The sequence below is a fragment of the Felis catus genome, chromosome B2, assembly GCF_018350175.1.
Source record: "Felis catus isolate Fca126 chromosome B2, F.catus_Fca126_mat1.0, whole genome shotgun sequence".
NCBI lineage: Eukaryota > Metazoa > Chordata > Mammalia > Carnivora > Felidae > Felis > Felis catus.
The window spans coordinates 64,441,500-64,460,390 of NC_058372.1; the positions used below are offsets into that span (position 1 = coordinate 64,441,500).

At 37.9% G+C, this 18,891-nt stretch overlaps 1 long non-coding RNA gene across 7 annotated transcripts in view; it reads left to right on the plus strand.

Moving 5' to 3' along the window:
* Positions 1-18,891, plus strand: part of LOC123385428 — a 385,056-nt gene that overhangs the window by 53,942 nt on the left and 312,223 nt on the right. Inside the window, exon 4 of one of the 7 annotated variants that reach the window (XR_006597899.1) lies at positions 4,334-4,406. The exons of the other annotated variants lie outside the window; for them this stretch is intronic. This is a non-coding gene — a long non-coding RNA (uncharacterized LOC123385428). The remainder of the gene's footprint in view (positions 1-4,333; positions 4,407-18,891) is intronic. 7 annotated transcript variants of the gene reach the window in all.

Sequence of the window (18,891 nt, forward strand, 5' to 3'; positions counted from 1 at the left end):
GGACTGAGTGTTCCTTTCCAATTCAAATTGCAGTAAGAAATAAAAATGGTTAGTCTTCCTTCCAGTGTGTAGATTATATAACTTGTCTCCTTTTTTGTTTGTTTTGTTTTGGTTTGGTTTTTGTCTTTTAAGAAGAAAAAAAGAATAAAATGAAGGGATATTTTAGAATGACTGGGGTCATCAATGGGCCTGATTGCAAATACAGCTCAACTCAGAAGTAGCTATTTTTGCTCAAGTGGATCTTAACTATTTGGTGTTTCTTTGCTTTTATTTATGTTTCTATTTTTAACCCAAATAGAAAGATCTTGTGTAAACTGCCTCTTTATCCATTGTAGAAATACAACTATTTTTATTTCTCCCTGTTGCTGGGAATAATGATTAGTACCCAGAAGGTCACAAATCTGACATGTCTGGGGTCCATCTGTTTAACTATCCTGATTCTTTCAGCAACAAGATTTATTGTTCATCCTCCACCTTTTAGTTCTCAACCTTGTTTATGAATCATAGGTTCAGGACAAAATTGCACTGTTATTAAGAGCAATCTACAAACAACTACTCTATACTGAACTTACAACAGAGGAGTGCTCATTTGTTAATACATGGCAGCAGCTATGAAAGAGGAAATTCTTAGTTATAATAAAGCTGGAGTCATAGCATTAGCTGAGCATTGGAGACATTTTATGTCCACAAAACAAGAGTTAATATCAAATGGGTACATTAAGCATTTAAAATGCATTGCTTTAGAACTCATGGATTTGATTTTATCTTTAGTGTTTGAGAAAGCTAAATATTTTGAGTGACAGAGAAAATACAGAAAGATGTTTATTTACTTATTTATTGATGATCATTGGTGCACACTTGCCAGAACTTGCTGTAAGCACTCTATTTTTGGATATACACTATGAAAAAAATTTGTAAACATTATAATATGCTTTGGTTTCAAAAAGAACTGGGATGATGATGATGATGATAATAATGACAGGAATAGAAATAGTTAATGTATATTGAGAATTTAATACGTGCTAGTCACTGGGGTAATAGTTTACCTATATTATCTCATTTCATCCTTACAACAACCCTGTGAGGTTGATACAATTTTTATCTCTGATCTTCACATGAAAAATTGAGACTCAAGGAAGTTAAATAATTGCTTAAGTTCACTCATTTGGTAAGCTACAGGGCTAAGATTTGAAAACTAGTAGCCTCTCCCCAGAGTCTGAACTCTTAACCACTGTAGTAGGTGTTTATATAGAGAAAGCCTTTGACATGAATTGAGATGCCATTAGGCTGAAGTAAGCAAAGGATCCCCTCTTCCTGTCCCAGCAAGCCATGTATGTGTGTGTGTGTGTGTGTGTGTGTGTGTGTGTGTGTGTGTGTGTATAGGCAGATACCAAAGTCCTCTGGATAGGGAGGGAGTCATCCCCAGCACCAGTCATCCAGGAAAAAGAAGGTCTTAAGTGAGAAAAAGAGGGAACACTTGGGGGGAACACTTGGGTGAGAGAGAAGGTCTTGGTGTGGGTGTCTGGGTAGTAGATGTGCTAAGATAACAGTGACTCTCCCTACCCCACCATCCTTGCTGGCCTCCTGGGGACAGACTAGGAATGTAACAGAGAGCCCTGTAGTAGACAAAAAGATGAGGAAGATAAGTTATGTCTTGTTAAACTGGAAAATCAAGTTTCATCTTGTGCCCTTCATCTACTTCCTTTAGTAAAGTCACATTTAAATGTTCATTCTGTCAAAGAGATGCTCCAAGGATACTAAGGGAAGGATCATGAGGCTATGTTTTGTCAAAATAAATTTCTAGGCCCAAGACGGAGCTGGTTTTGTACAGGGTGCCATATCAGCAAACCAAAACTTAGTTAACTTTCTTGTTCCTGTAAATCGTCCCTTGACCAGAAATGAAATATATCCAGTCAGCCAATTCCCAAATGCCTAGCCATCTCTGGGCCTTCTCACCCCAAACAAGGTTGACTGTGTGACGCCAGTCAATCTTATATTTTTTATTTTTCTCTGGTTTGTTCTTTATTCTTTATACTATAAAAGCTTCCTGCCATCTTCCCCATTTTGCAATTCTCCAAAAGGAGAATGGTGTGTGAAGTGTTAAAGTTTGTATCACCCAAGTTATCTCCTTTAGTCATGTCTTAACAGTTGGGATCTAACATTAATGGGAAATTGGAACTCTCCATACCTTCTTACTCTTTGAACCAAAGGTAAAGATTTCACCAAGGGAAGGGGTGAATCTAGTGGGAAGATTGAAGAATCAATATCAGATCACCTTAGGCCATGAAGAGATCTTTCTTTGATTGCCAAAGTTAGAAAATTCAGCCTGTTTTCCTGCCTTCTTTTCTTCTTCCTCTTTCTTTCTCTCTCTTTCTTTTCTTTCTTTTTCTTTCTTTCTTTCTTTCTTTCTTTCTTTCTTTCTTTCTTTCTTTCTCTCTTCTCTTCTCTTCTCTTCTCTTCTCTTCTCTTCTCTTCTCTTCTCTTCTCTTCTCTTTTCTTTCTTTCTGGAGGCATTCTCTCCACAACATCTCAAAATATTTCTCCAACTAGTTCTGCAATTCTTCAAATTCTCACTGTCCTGGGTTAAGGCATTAAAGGCCACAATTAAATGCAAATGATACCAAAGCACCTTCACTGACGTCCTACCTAGCTGGTTAAATGGCAGCAATCCCCACCCAGTTGCTGAAGCCCAAATCCTAGCTATTCTTGATTCTTCTATCCCTTCATTTAGTTTAGCATTCATAGGTGTCCAATCATATAAAAACATCCTGAATTTTCCCTCTTCTCTCCATCAGCACCACCTCTCATCTGGGCTGCTGTGGCACCCTTGTAATTTGCCCAGCTGCTTCCATACTTGTCTCTTTTTAATTCGTTCTCCACATATCAGTCAGGGTGAACTTTTTGCAATTTAATGAGAGTACATCACTCCTCATCTTAAAATCCTCTGGTGACGTCTCCTTGTGTTTAGAATAGGTCCCAAGCTCCTACCCTGATGTATAAAGCCATATATGGTCTGGACCTGCCTATTCCTTGAAAGGCTTCTCCATTATTGTCCCTTCAACCACCATACTCCAGCTGTAACTGAGGCATTTTGACTGTTCTCTGAATATGCCAAGCTCATTCCTGCCCTAGGGCCTTGGTACAAGTTGTTTTCCCTTTCTAGAATTTTCTTCCTCCTTGTCTTCACATGGCTCACTCCTCATCCTTTATTTTTTTTTTATTTTTTATTTTTTATTTTATTTTTTAGTTTTTTAAATTTACACCCAAATTGGTTAGTATATAGTGCAACAATTATTTCAGGAGTATATTCCTCAGTGCCCCTTACCCATTTAGCCCATCCCCCCTCCCACAACCCCTCCAGTAACCCTCAGTTTGTTCTCCATATTTATGAGTCTCTTCTGTTTTGTCCTCCTCCCTGTTTTTATATTATTTTTGTTTCTGTTTCTGTTCCCTTATGTTCATCTATTTTGTCTCTTAAAGTCCTCATATGAGTGAAGTCATATGATATTTTCTCTGACTGACTAATTTCACTTAGCATAATACCCTCCAGTTCCATCCACGTAGTTGCAAATGACAAGATTTCATTCTTTTTGATTGCTGAGTAATACTCCATTGTATATATATACCACATCTTCTTTGTCCATTCACCCATAGATGGACATTTGGGTTCTCTCCATACTTTGGCTATTGTTGATAGTGCTGCTATAAACATGGGGGTGCATGTGTCCGTTCGAAAAAGCACATGGATCCCTTGGATAAATGCCTAGTAGTGCAATTGCTGGGTCGTAGGGCAGTTCTAATTTTTATTTTTTTGAGGAACCTCCATACTGTTTTCCAGAGTGCCTGCACCAGCTTGCATTTCCACCAACAATGCAAAAGAGATCCTCTTTCACCACATCCTCGCCAACATCTGTTGTTGCCTGAGTTGTTAATATTAGCCATTCTGACATTATGGTTTTGATTTGTATTTCCCTGATGATGAGTGATGTTGAGCATTTTTTCATGTGTCAGTTGGCCATCTGGATGTCGTCTTTGGAGAAGTGTCTATTCATGTCTTTTGCCCATTTCTTCACTGGATTATTTGTTTTTTGGGTGTTGAGTTGGATAAGTTCTTTATAGATTTTGGATACTAACCCTTTATCTGATATGTCATTTGCAAATGAACTACTGGGACCTCATAAAAATAAAAGGCTTCTGCATGGTTAAGGAAACAATCAGCAAAACTAAAAGGCAACCGACAGAATGGGAGAAGGTATTTGCAAATGACATATCAGATAAAGGGTTAGTATCACCCCTCATTCTTTAGATAATACTTTGAATATCACCTTTTCAGAGATGACCTCTCCGTCCTCCCCACTGAGGTGGCTGAGTCACTCACATCATTGCTGGTTTCCTCCTCCTAGAAGGTAGGTTTCATGAAAGCAAAGGCCCTATCTGTCTTGTTCACTATATGATACCTGAGGCCTAGAAATGTGTTGACACTGTGGAGAAGCTCACTGAACGCTGGTGAAAGAGAAACCAACCCTTGTTATTAACCATTATTATTGAGTTCAATTCAGATTATAGCCAACTACTGAGCTGAAGATCTGAGGAAGCACAGAGCAGTGAAGTTTTTCATGGATACAGGGGTGATGGGGGATGGATATAATTGAATCAAAATCTGTTTCATAATTAATGTGGCCTTAAACAATGACAATGGGGATATTGATATTAATGATTCTAAAGTTTTTGCTTCTACCTTAGCACTTACCACTAGTCTGAATTGCAGCTGTTAATTCACTGTCTATACCTATCAGTCAGGATTGTCTGGGTTAAGGTGGAATAAAAACAAACTACTCCCAAATCTCTCATTGACTTAAGATGAGTGAAATTTATATCTTAATCATGATATACACTCATCACTTTTGCTTATTTGTAAGCCCTCAGTGACCCAATCAGATAGAGGAGCCACCATTTTGAACTTGCTAATGGCTCTGCTGGAAGGAAAGTAAAAGACATAGCATAATGAATTACATATTAGCTTTTTAAGGATTCTACCCAGAAGTGACACATATCACTTTACTCACATTTTATTCATCAGAGTAAGTCATGTCACCTTCAAAATTTAATTGGATGGATAAGTACAAAGAGAAACAGAATAGTACTAATTTCTACCATTGGCCATCAAAAGGAGAAGATAGGGAGATACAAGGTGATCACTGATACATAGAAACTATAAGAACTTTCTGGGCAGAAGTGATGGCCCTTGAGTGGTGAGAAATACTGCTTGATTGGACCCCAATTCTTCAACGAGGAAGTGATGAGCAGTTTTCCCACTTCTGGCCAATAGAAGATTGGGGGCAGAATCATTTTTAGTCTCAGACATTCACTTTTTCATGCAAGGCTGTTTTCTCTTTGGCAGTACATCTGTCTTAAAGATTTACTAAGTTTCTGTGTTGCTTATTCTCTGTTTTCCTCATCAAAATGTATTCCCTTTTTTTTGCTTTTTTTTGTGCTCCAGGAACTGACTTCTATTGACTGCATTATCCAAACTCCCCTACCCTCTGGCGTTTTGATTTGGTGAATATGAAGCACAGTGTCTTAGTCTGTTCAGGCTGCTGTAACAAAATGCCACAGACAGGGCAGCATATAAACACAGAAATTTATTTCTCATAGTTTGGAGATTGGAAGTCCAAGATTGGGGTACCAACATGGTCAGGTGAAAACCCTCTTCTAGACCGCAGATTTCTGCCTTGTATCCTTACAGGGTGGAAAGGGTTAGGGAGCTCTGTGGGGTTTCTTTTATAAGGCACTAATCCTATTCCTGAGGGTTCCACTCTCATGACTTAAGCCCTTCTCAAAGTCCCCATCTACTATACCACCACCTTTGTGGATTAGGATTTCAACATACGAATTTTGGGGGAGTATCTCCTCATCTTTAATTGATACCTTAACTCTGACATGCTTCTATAAACTGTATCTATTAAATTCCTTTCAGTAAATATAGTCAATCTCTGAACAACATAGGTTTGAACTGAATGGGTCCATTTATATGCAAATGTTTTGATAAATATAGTATGGTACTGTAAATGTATCTCTCACTTCATTTTCTTGATTTTCTTAATAACATTTCCTTTTTTTGATTTTCTTGATTTTTTTAAGTTTATTTACTTCTTTTTAGAGAGAGACAGAGAGAGAGAGAGAGAGAGCAGAGAGAGAGGGAGAGAATCTCAAGCAGGATCCGAGCTGTCAGCACAGAGCCAGACTTGGCTTAAACTCACGAACCACAAGATCATGACCCAAACTGCAATCAAGAGTCAGACACTTAACTGACTGAGTCACTGAAATTTTCTTTTTTCTTTTTTTTAATGTTTATTTGTTTTTGAGGGAGGGAGGGAGAGACAGAGAGAAAAAGAGAGAGAGAGAGAACACGAGTTTGGGAGAGGCAGAGAGAGAGGGAGACAGAGAATTCGAAGCAGGCTCTGTGCTGTCAATGCAAAGCTCAACGTGGGGCTTGAACCCACAAACCCTGAGATCATAACCTGAACTGAAGTCAGACTCTCAGCTGACTGAGCCATCAAGGCACCCCAAGGTGCCCCAATTTTCTTAATAACATTTCCTTTTCTCTTGCTTACTTTGTTGTAAGAATACAGTAAATACTACATAAACCATACAAAATATGTGTTAATCAACTCTTTATGTTAATGAGTAAGGCTTTCAGTCAACAGTACACTATTAGTAGTTAAGTTTCAGAGGAGTCAAAAGTGGATTTTCGACTACAGGGGCCAGTATCCCTACCACCTGCATTGTTAAAGGGTCAGTTGTATTTTGTGTATGTCATCTACTTCCTGCCTATATAGTTTCTTAACTATTGGAATCCAAACACTGATGTATGTCTATAGCCACCCGTAGTTCTTTCCTTGACATATTTCTTAGATTTGCTATATTTCTTTCCTTTCTTACTCCCTTGCTTCTCTCTTTCTCTTAATTTTAAGAACTTTGAGCTCAGTGATAACCTATTCCGATTGAAAACATTTACTGTTTTTTGGCTAAAACACATTTTTTCATTCAGCAGTGTGATGACCATTCCCTTTGTGTTAGTTTTCTGGGTCTGCCGCAACAAAGTACCACAGACTGAGTGGCTTAAACAACAGAACTTTATTTGCTCACAGTTTTGGAGGCTGGAAGCCCAAGATCAAGGTGTTAGCAGGTTTGGTTTCTACTGAAGCAGCTCTCCTTGGCTTGCAGGTGGCCATCTTACTGTGTCCTCACATGATTTTTCTCTCTGTGTGCAGGCGTCCTTGGTGTCTCTTTCTGTGTCTCTCCTTATAAATACACCAACTGTATTGGATTAGGGTCCCACTCTAATGGCTTCATTTTAACCTAATCACCACTTTAAAGGCCCTGTATCAAAATAAGGCTACATTCTGAAGTACTGGGGGTTGGGACTTCAACATATGAATTTTGGGGAGACACATTTTAACCTATAACTTTTTTTTACATGACCCATGTCACAAGACAGAATTCCAATTGGTCTTTGTACATCAAAGCCCTTAGTTTACCTTTTACTTATCAGAGAGAGGAAGTTGCCTCTTCCAACCCTGAAGATTCCCAAATTTCTGGACACTTCCTATTTTCTTTTATTGGTGTTTCCAAGCCACTTGATTGTTTCTTTTTCAATGGTGCATATGAAATACAGCCAATTGATAATACATGCTATTAACACTATTTTCTAATAGTTTTCTTTAGAGCTACACTTTTCTGCCTTCCAGGTTATCACAGGCAACAGTTTTACCAAATGTTTTGGTAAAACATCCATATTACATTGTTCCAGGCTCCAGTGGTAGTTCATTTGCTGTCCACTATCCAGCCCTTAGCCACTGCCATATATTGTAGGCTTGTTTGCTATGGTAGCAACCTATGCTTGAGTACTAATTTTGGTACTATTCAAGATAGGCTAGGTTTGCTTCAGTAAATACACATATTTATTTCTTGCATATGCCACATGCCCACCAATTCTACAATGGGCTCCTGGTAGTCACTTGGTGACCCAGACGGTTGGAACAGCCACCACCTTGGATATGCCCACTTACGGTGCCAGAGGGGTGCAAGAGCCATTGCCTCTTAAAACGTCTTCTCATATATGACACATGTTACTTTTTTTTTTTTACAGTTTATTGACCAAAGTGAGTCATATAGGTTCTTTTAACTCCAAGGGGACAGAGATCTGTTGCTCTACTATGGCCTTGAGAAGATAATCAGAAAGTTGTGGTGAACAGTACTAATGGTTGCTGCACTGGGTGAAACCTCAATATTTGGTAGCTCTGGAAAGTAGGAATATAGGAAAAAACAAAGATTTAAGATAATCTGTGGCATAAATTGTGGGTCCATGATATTATGCTTTTTATTTTTTAGTTTTTTAAAAACAATTTTTATTTATTTATTTTGAGAGAGAGAGAGAGAGAGAGAGAGAGAGAGAGTGAGTGGGGCAAGGAGCAGAGAGGGAGAGAGGGTGAGTGAGAATCCCAAGCAGGCTGTGTGCTATCAGCTCAGAGCCTGACACAGGACTGGATCTCACGAACCGTGAGATCATGAGACCATGACCTGAGCCAAAATCAAGAGTTGGATGCTTAACCCACTGAGCCACCCAGGCGCCCCTGTGATAGTATTTTTATTTTCTAAACACAGCGGTACTGTTTCTCCCTCCATACACACAAAAGCAACCATCCCATCCCCTAATGCCATAGAATTACATATTCAACTCTGTGAATATCAGATGGCTATTATGTGTCATTTGGTAATTTCCATAACTTTTCTTTTACCACTAAAGAAGCCTGAAGATAATGTAAAAAGAGTAAGGTACAACTATCTTATGCTTTATTGTGCCTGTGATATGTATGATATGTATCTTGTTCCCTTCCAAATGCATTTTAAAATGAAGTCATATTTAAATTTATCATTTCTATAAAGCAAGAAAGATATTTATTGTAATGCACTGCCAAGCAGACTGGCAGATGCCACTAACAAATGGTAAGAAAAATTCTTCTATGGCTCATTATTTCCATAAAAACAAACTATTTTTTAGTTATCATTTCTGAAATAGAATATAAACCCAAATATAAATGACCAAAAAAAAAAAACCCAGAAAAAACATCGTGGCCATCAAATCCCAGCATGTGTGTCTCTAGGAAGTTAGTGAATAAGTGAAGTTAATCACAATATCTCACATTGTGAAGAAGGTACCAATTAAAGTAATTTCCAGTCTAAAATAGATGTGTCTGTAACGGGAATTACTAACAAGGGGTTAAAAATGGAATCAGGTATATAGCATACTGTGGAAAAATATGCATAAAATTAGATTGTTTTGATTAGGTACAGTTTTCTCAGACCCTTCTCTGGGAATAATTTTTTTTTTTTTGAAATCTTTCCCCAATATTCTACCCTTTTCACTGACTACAAGTGATTTTTCTAAACTACAAATCTGATCATGTCGTTCCCCGACTTAAAAGTAGTCTACTTCAGAACTAGGTCACCATTAGGAAAGGGTCGCTCTTTTTAGCTCCTCCAGGTTAACATCATCGTAACGTCTCTAAATCACTCAATCTAGGAATGCCCCTTTGCATACACTAGCGCCACACCATGTGAGCTAAGTGCTCTCTCTGTTCTGGCTCCCTCATAACCGTTGTTTGGCTCTCAGAGCTCCTTGAATGATTCCTCTTCCGAGAAGTCCCCTTTGTTGTTTCTTCCTTTAGCTCCCCCCTCCCCACCCCACCTGCCACCCCACCCCCCACCCCACCTGCCACCCCACCTCCCACCCCACCTGGCCTTCCCTTGCCTTGCTCTTTTGCATTTGAGACACAGTTATTTCCTGACTGCATTTTTTTCTATTACATGTTTTTCTGAGCTCTGGTCGGGCAAGCTGTGACTGAAATTGTTTCCTGGCTGCTGATTCACTGGTTTGCTCCATCCTTTGGAGTGGGGGACCCTCTGGATTCCAGACCACGTGGCTCCCTGTCCCACTGGTACTTTTGGTTTCAGCGGGTTGTTGGTCCTGACACCACCAGACACCCCTGAATCTTTCCCCATCTTTTCAGAGATCATTCACTGATATACTGAGTTATTATGCAGTTCTGGATAAATCATTTAACCTTTCTCTTTCTGGGGTTTTGTTTTTGTTTTTAGTTTTAAGTTTTCCCAGTTTACAAATAAGAGTCTAGATAAGCCAAAGACTGCCCTCATAGGGCTTGTGAGAATTAAGTGAAATAAAGCATGTAAAAACACTTTGTTAAGTGCAAAGTGCTAAACTAATATAAGATATTATTTTATTGCAATGCTTTTACTCAAATACATAATTCCTGGATGTAATTTTCTTTGTAAGGAGCTTTGTGATTTGAAAGTATTGACTGAAAGGGCACCTAGGTGGCTTAGTTGGTTAAGCGTCCAACTCCTGATTTCAGCTCAGGTCATGATCTCGCAGTTGGTGAGTTTGAGCCCTTCATCGGGGTCCATGCTGAGATTCTCTCTCTGTCTCCACCTCTCTCTCTGTCCCTCCCTCACACATGCTGTCTCTCTCCCTCTCAAAATAAATAAATAAACTTAAAAAATTAGTTTTTTGTTTTTTTTTTAAAAACGTATTGACTGAAAATTTGATAGACTAATGTGTAGGTAAGAGGGAAAATAATGATAGCTATTGTTATTGAATATATACCATATTCCAAATACTGTGTTGGCTCTCTAGATGTTACCTAATTTAATCTTCATATCTTCTCTGCAAGGTAGGTATTATCATTTCCATTTTACAGTTGAAGAAACAGTCTCAGAGACTTCAAGTAACTTGTTCACTTCTGTGTTTTTCCAGAGCTGTGATGCTCAGTACAAGCCCTCCTTGAGATACTGATATGCTCCACTAGGTTTTGCCTCTTTGCTAGTCCCACCATGCCAATCTGATTCTACTTTATGTACTTCCTGCCCCATGACAATTGTGGTGTATTAGGCAGATTTCCAAGATAACTTCCAAAGATCCCTTCCTCCTGATAATCATGCCCTTCTAAAATCTCTTCCTCTTGAGTGTGTGCTGGACTTAATGACTTGCTTCTAATGAATAGAATATAACAAAGGTGATGGTATGTCACTTCTGAAATTGGCTGACAAGCATCTGTGACTTCTGTCTTGTTGGCATTCTCTTGCTGTCTCTTGCTTGTTCATTTTGATGAAAGCAGCTGCCATATTGTGAGCTGCTCCATTGAAAGGCCCTGTGGTAGAGAATTGATAGCAATCTTCAGCCAACAGTTACCAAAAACCTGAATCCTGCCAACAACCAGTGAGTGAGCTTGGAATCAGATTACATCCCTCTTGAACTGGAGACTCAGCTGACATCTTGAGAGACTATAGATTCATCTGACACCTTGATTATGTACTGTGAGTGATACTGAGCTGGAGAACTCAGCTAAATTATGCCTGGAGTCCTAAGCCACAAAATTGAGAGATAATAAATGTTGTTGTTGTTGTTTAACTACTATATTTTGGGGTCATTTGTTACACAGCAATAGATAACCAGTACCTATGTTATATATGAAAAGCATTCTTGATAGGGATCTGTTGTACAACTAGTGAATGAGGAAATTAACTCCAACATGCTCAGCTTTTTCACCTTATAAGCAATACTTAATAAGAGCTGAGATTGGAATTCATGTCACTCTAAGTTCAAGGCGTCACCTTTTATGCCATGCTGCTGGAAGGCATGTGCATTTATATAAGGGCCTTTGGTGTGGGGTGAAGGTGGTAGGCTGATGTTTTGGTGCCCATGTACAAATGAAAACGGATAGAAATTTTATACCTGAAGATAGACTGGTAGGGAGAGTTTGGGATGCTAGAGAGCTCCTCAAATATTGTCAGATAATTTAATCCTGCTCCACTTGGATAGCAACCACTTTTACTTAAAGCAGAGGTCAAAATTTTTCTGCAAAGAGTCAGATAGTAAATAATTTAGACATTGTAGGCCATTTTGGGTCTGTTGCATATTCTTTTTTGTATTTTTTATAAACCTTTAAAAATGCAAACGTATTCTTAGCTGAGAGGCCTTACAAAAACAAGCCATGAGTCACATTTATCCCAGGCTATAGTTTGTCACCCCCGACCACAGTCAAGGTAGTCCTTGAAGAGCACAGATTGATCTAAGTATGGTTCTCTATGGGATTCCCAGAGGGAATTAGGCCCTAATGTCCTAGGGCATTCATTGTAGGTAATCAATCAACTTCTTTTCTGTGAAACCAGGATGGTATTTACTGTGTACACACTTGAGATATTGACTAAATAATCACTCAGAATGTTTTGTGTTCTGTGGTTCAGATGACAAACCCTGATTGAAAAAGTCTAGTAGCACAGTTGCTCACACACTTATTCATTCAACAATCATTAAATCAACACTAACTATGTGCTCAGTGTTGTGTTATGTGACAACAGAGCTAACTGAAATGTGGACTTTTCATTTACCTCAAAAACATCACATTGAAGGAACAACAAGAAATCACGAAAACAACTTAATTTCTGAAGTTATGCTCAGCTAGAAACAATGTGATGATCCTAATAACTGTTTTTTTTTCACTAGTATGATATCCTTGCTATAAAATAAGAGCATTCCTTTTTCTTCTTAGGCCTGTGATCTGTGCTATGCAAACCTATTGATTTGTTTGAGAATTGTTTGTTGTTTGAGAATTAAGACTCCGTAGTGTTCTATGTCCTCAGATAAGTTTGGATCAATCCTTGCTTGCCACTATGTGACTACGGGAAATTACTTAACATTTTTGAGACACTGTTGCACCATAAAATGGAGAAAATAATAATACCTACTTCAACAAGTTGTTATGTAAATTTAAATGAGAAGCATAAGGCCCTCAGGGATAATGCTTAATAAGTAGCAAAAGCTCAACAGAATTAACTATTATTATTACTTTCAGGCTAGCTCCCTTGACTTCAGCAACATCAGATACATGCTTTTAATTTTGTTTTTAAGTCAGATCCATATATCACACCCTATTTATTCTCTATGAGATATACTAATACAGAGGAAACATCTGCAGTTTTGTGTGATTTCATTGGCCCCCTCAGAATGTTGTGCCCAGCTACCGAGAGTAAAAAAAAATACCTATAAGGACTCTACAAATCTTGGAAATGTTCTATTTTAGAAGGATGGTTTGATTTCTTCTCAATGCAGTAAATTGGCTGTGGTAGGTTGGGAAAAGGTGGTAGGCAAACCCTCCCTTCAGCAGATTCCTAATTTTAACTTTTTTCCCTTCCTTTTGAGAGCTTCCTCATGCAGAAAAAGGGCTTGACTCACTTTTCTGTATTCTGAAGTAAGAATGTAGAACCAACCCTGAGTGACCTGTTACTCTGCACCAGGCTCTTCACACTTAATCCTCACACAGCCCTATGAGATAGAGAATATTTTATCGTTCACAATTTATATGTAAGGAAACTTGAAGCACAGATTGCCTATATAACTTGCCTAAGATCGTATGGCTGGCCCATCAGTAGTCTGGTTTATTTATTTATTTTTAAGTTTATTTATTTTGGGGACAGAGAGAGACAGAGCATGAACGGGGGAGGGGCAGAGAGAGAGGGAGACACAGAATCGGAAACAGGCTCCAGGCTCCGAGCCATCTGCCCAGAGCCTGATGCGGGGCTCGAACTCACGGACCGCGAGATCGTGACCTGGCTGAAGTCGGACGCTTAACCGACTGCGCCACACAGGCGCCCCGGTAGTCTGGTTTAAATGCAGATGGGTTACTTCAGAGCCTAGCTCTTTTTCTTTTCTTTTCTTTTCTTTTCTTTTCTTTTCTTTTCTTTTCTTTTCTCTTTTCTTTTCTTTTTTCTTTTCTTTTCTCTTTTTTTATTTTTATTTTCTTTCTTTCTTTTTTTTTTTTAGAGAAAGAGAGAGAATGAGTGTGTGCACAAGCAGATGAGGGGCAGAGGGAGAGGGAGAGAGAGAATCTTAAACAAGCTCCACACCCAGTGTAGAGCCCAACATGGGCTCAGTCTCACAACCATGATGTCATGATCTGAGCCAAAATCAAGAGTCCAAAGCTTAACCAACTGAGCCACCCAGGCATTCCCAGAGCCTAGCTCTTAATTCCACTGCTCTACTACAGTGGTATACAATAGAAAGATTTTGTGAGTCACATATGAAATTTTAAATTTTCTTGTAGTCATGTTTTAAAAAAGGAAAAAGAAACAGGTATATTTAATTTTAATAATATACTTTAAAATTCACCAATGATGTCTAAAATATTACCATTTCAATTGTAATGAATATAAAATTTTGATTGAGATATTTTATACATTTTTTCATACTTAGTATTTGAAATCCAGTGTGTATTTAACTCATCTGTTCATCTCAATTAGGACTAGTTACCTTTTAAGTGCTCAATAGCCACATGTGACTCGTGGTTTCCACACAGAGCACAACTCTGCTACACATTCAGCTAAAGTGACTGGATTTTCTGTTTATATCTCTCTGTTTATATAATCATTTTTTGTTTTTGTCTTGGCATCTTCAAAAATGTAGAGATCTTGAGTACTAAAACTGAAAGTAAATTTTTTTAAAAAAGGAAGAAAACAGTTGTAATATTGTCATTGTTTTGGGATTTCTAATGATGCCTAGGAAAGCTGATGTTCTTCATTGCCTTCTGTCAGATTTCTGAAATATTTTGAGTTCAACTACATGCCCATTTAAGAACATAAGGCTCATTTACCATATTTCCCCTTTGGCCAAGCAGAAATCTAAAAATAAATTCTTAAGTTGTTAGGTTTGACCTAGCTCTTTATATAAATATCCGTTTGCAGTTGTTGTTTTAGCAAAAGAAAAATCCAATCTCCCAAGTCTTTTGGTTCTAAAAACTTTAGGAAACTGATTTCTTCCCTGAACACTTCCTTCCTCTAAATCACATACAAACTGAAAAGAAAAGGAAGTGAAAATTAGATTTTATTTTATTTTTTCTCAGAAGAGGACAAAAAGACAACCTGCCATCTTAACATACAACAAGTTCTTTGCCATTTCCCTTCCCACTATCAAATTTTAAGTGATGATTAGTGTATAAAACATCAGTCCGTTAATATGAAGTTTAACCTGTAAGCTGTGCAGATTTTTTTCAGGAGTAAAGTAACATGTCATCTAAGAAGTTTGGAAGTGCCCTGTGGGAAATTACCATGTCACATATACCGCTATTTGGATCCCAGGCAATGTTTCCCCCAGTATTTGATATAAGTAGACAACAACAGACAGGAAGTGTTTGTTGAATTAAATTTATTTTAATTAATTGGAGGAAAGTCAAGAAAAATATGCATACACTATTATACAAGAAAAATAGTTTGTTATTTCAAAATATATTTGTGGAAACAGTAGATATATTTTGATTAGAAAGAAATGACCTATGTGAAAGGAGGATGTAAAGATGTGGTAGAAACTACTAGAACTTAAAAGGGTGACTGGCTTCTAGAGGTTCCTCCTTAAGCCTGTTTTTAAATGAAACTTCAATATGAACATAATGTGAAAACTAAATATAAAATTGAAAGTAGAAGAATATACAGGAAGGTATTTGTACAATTTTGGACAAGGGAAACTTTAAGTAGTAGGTAGGAAATTTAGAAAGAAAACACAGTTATATTTAACCTAGCTATATAGCACATGTATATAGCAGATATTTACATATGTGTGTGTGTGCCCATATGTATGTGCATACATATTTAATACATACCTTATACAAAGCAATGAATCAGGGCAAAGAATGTGCAATTAAAATAACATCCTAGGGGCGCCTGGGTGGCGCGGTCGGTTAAGCGTCCGATTTCAGCCAGGTCACGATCTCGCGGTCCGTGAGTTCGAGCCCCGCATCAGGCTCTGGGCTGACGGCTCAGAGCCTGGAGCCTGTTTCCGATTCTGTGTCTCCCTCTCTCTCTGACCCTCCCCCGTTCATGCTCTGTCTCTCTCTGTCCCAAAAATAAATAAACGTTGAAAAAAAAATAACATCCTAGATAGATAATACATTACTATTCCTGATATACCAATGTCTACTAAAACAACAGCAAGTTATAAATAAAGAAAATGGACAGCAATCATTTTCTTCTTTACTAGTGAAACAGGAAAATGCAAAGTACTCAAAAAGTAGATAAAACTTTTCACCCATCATATATACACATATATACACATGCACATACACACACACACACACACACACACACACACACACACACACACGGAAACATCATCATGTGCTAGTGAAGTAGGCCTTCCACATAGCAGCTGGAGTGCACATTGCTAAAGTAAATATAGCAGACTTCACAGAGATTTCTGTTGAACAATGTCTATGGATAACAATGCTAGCTGCCTTTGCTCAAATCATTTTAGCAGACTGTCTCTCACAACTGTGTGTGGGGTAAAGTAGAATTATATTCACTATTAAAGTTATGTGTCCTTATATGTATTTTAAAATTTGAAGTGATATTAACTAGCTTGATAATATGCCTTATGCAGTTAGCTTCAACTGACATTTGGCGACTTCAAATCAGTGTCCCATTTTAGGACATTGATTTGTCGTCATTGAAAAGAACTCGATGCTGACTTTGAAGGTAATTCCAAAAGAGGAGTTTCCAAAAATATTTGGACAATGATAATGTCAATCAAATAAGCTCACAGCCTCTAAAGGTGACTACTTTAACTGAAACAACAGTTATTTGGATGGATAAATTCCGGCATGTTTATAAAAATGAGTGATATTACTTTATAACCAGACTCAAGGCAGAGTAATGAAAAATAGTTGAAGTAATGTAGGTGGGAGTGAGAAAGCTTCCAGCCCTCCTGCTGGTCTTATGGTGAAGCCTCAGTAGTTCTAATGGTTCTCTGCTTGGTTAAATCTCAATTTTCCTGGCCTTGTTCCAAAATACTGGTGTAGTGTTTCTTGTTTTTCATTTATTTCTATGCTTACTCACATTTTCAGGCCATCACCTAAATTCTTTTATTAGTTCAGTTTTACCTGATCTCAGAAGATTTTAGACAAAAATGCTGTCTAATTTTATTTGGCTGTCACTCTCTTCTTGAGGTCCTTAATAACAGTTCCTAAGGCAGATAATGTTTTCCAATAAATATTAAAATGAGTATTTTCCCACATTTCTGCTCAGGGCTGCTGTGTTGCATAATTCCAGGGGTTGTTTTCCTTTGTCTTTTTGAATAACCCCACACCACACCATACACACTCGGCTCACAAATGACACTCCCAGGGCCTGTGGGATGCAGCAGTCTTACCCTTATTTGGTAAATAGCTTACCCTTATTTGGTGGGCTTTATGTCTAAATCTTTAAAGCTTCTGGTCTAAAGGGGAACTTCTATATCGCAGTTACAACAGAGTTCTAAATATTTTGTCCACAGTACTTTAAAAACAATTATGTCCAATGAGTTTATTTTAAATTAATCATATTTGATATTTTACAGAGGAGTATGCCATTTATAAAATATTAAGATAGAAGAAGGTGTTACTTATTTTTCAGAAGATATGTCTCCTTGGGCTACATTGAACTGTAGGTGTCTATTATAGGGTCCGTTGAATTCTTCAGTTGTTTGCTTCTAATGAAAACATACGGTGTTTGGAAGGATTTCTATCCAAATAAAGCCTTTTGATTAGCTATGTTAGAGATGGTGTCCAAAAGTATCCATTGTCATTCCCCACACCCCCAGCTTCCCTTGCAGTTCAATTGGCCTAGATGACTGCTTTGTCAATGGAGTTTGGACAGAAGAGACTGTTATGGCTTCAGGCCAAAGCTACTAACTGCCTCAGTTGGCCTCCTCCATCTCTTCCCCACTGCAGTGGCCTGGGAGGCCTGGTGCTTCAGGTGGGCTGCTCCAAGTGGGAGGATGCTTCCTGATGGGGTTCAGACTGAGATGTGAGCAAAAAAGAAATCTTTAGTGGATTACACTACTTTGATTTGAGAGTCAGTTTGTGGTTATTGTGGTCTAGCCTTGTCTAACTAAAACAATGCATATCATGGTTTTAGGGATTATAGAAAAAAATTTATATGTATATTCTGTGTATTCTAATGTAGTATATTCTAATGTAAATATAATTGTATTTTCTTTCTAGATTTCTTATCAATCTTAAGATCTCTCCCTTGACCAAAATTATACAAATATTCTTCTACATATTCTTCCATTTTTATTTTTATAGTTTTTACATTTTCTTCATATTAAGATTTCATTTAAAACATTCAAATGTATCTTACACAAGATAACATCTTAGATTGGATGAAATATTTTTGATCATTTGAAAGCATTTTCAGGTCTTATATCACCTTCAGGTTGTTATTATGTGAATCGGTTGTCATTGATCTGTAATTATCTTTGTTGATAGAGTGCCAGGCCATGACCCTTTTAAGTGGCTGCACCAACTTTAAATTTACTTCTTATACTTGTTCTGAACATTATGTCCTGGTTAATTGCCCATCCTTTGGAATTCTGACCCCATTAAATGTTCTTCCATCTTCACCCTCACCTTTCACACTGGACTTTGTCCTCAGCATTGCTTTTCCAGCTATAACTTCTGGATTCCTAGAGCACTGTTTTCAAAATGTGATTCATGGATGATTCATCTTTTTCTTTTTTCTCCTCTGTTGCATGAGGCCTCCACACCCCAGCCTTGGACTAAAAGGTTCTGTGTCTGCATTCAGTGAAACCTCTCATTGCTGAATCTCCTGCTGTGTTTATTTAGGCTCCTCAGTCATTCAACCTTTTGGGGAGAGAGTCAGTCCTCTTAGGTGGTAATGATAACAGAGTACAAAAACCATCATCATTACCTCTTTTCCAAAATTAAGGTTAAAAACCAACATCATAATACACTTTGAAAATTCTAGGAGTACTTAGATTACTGA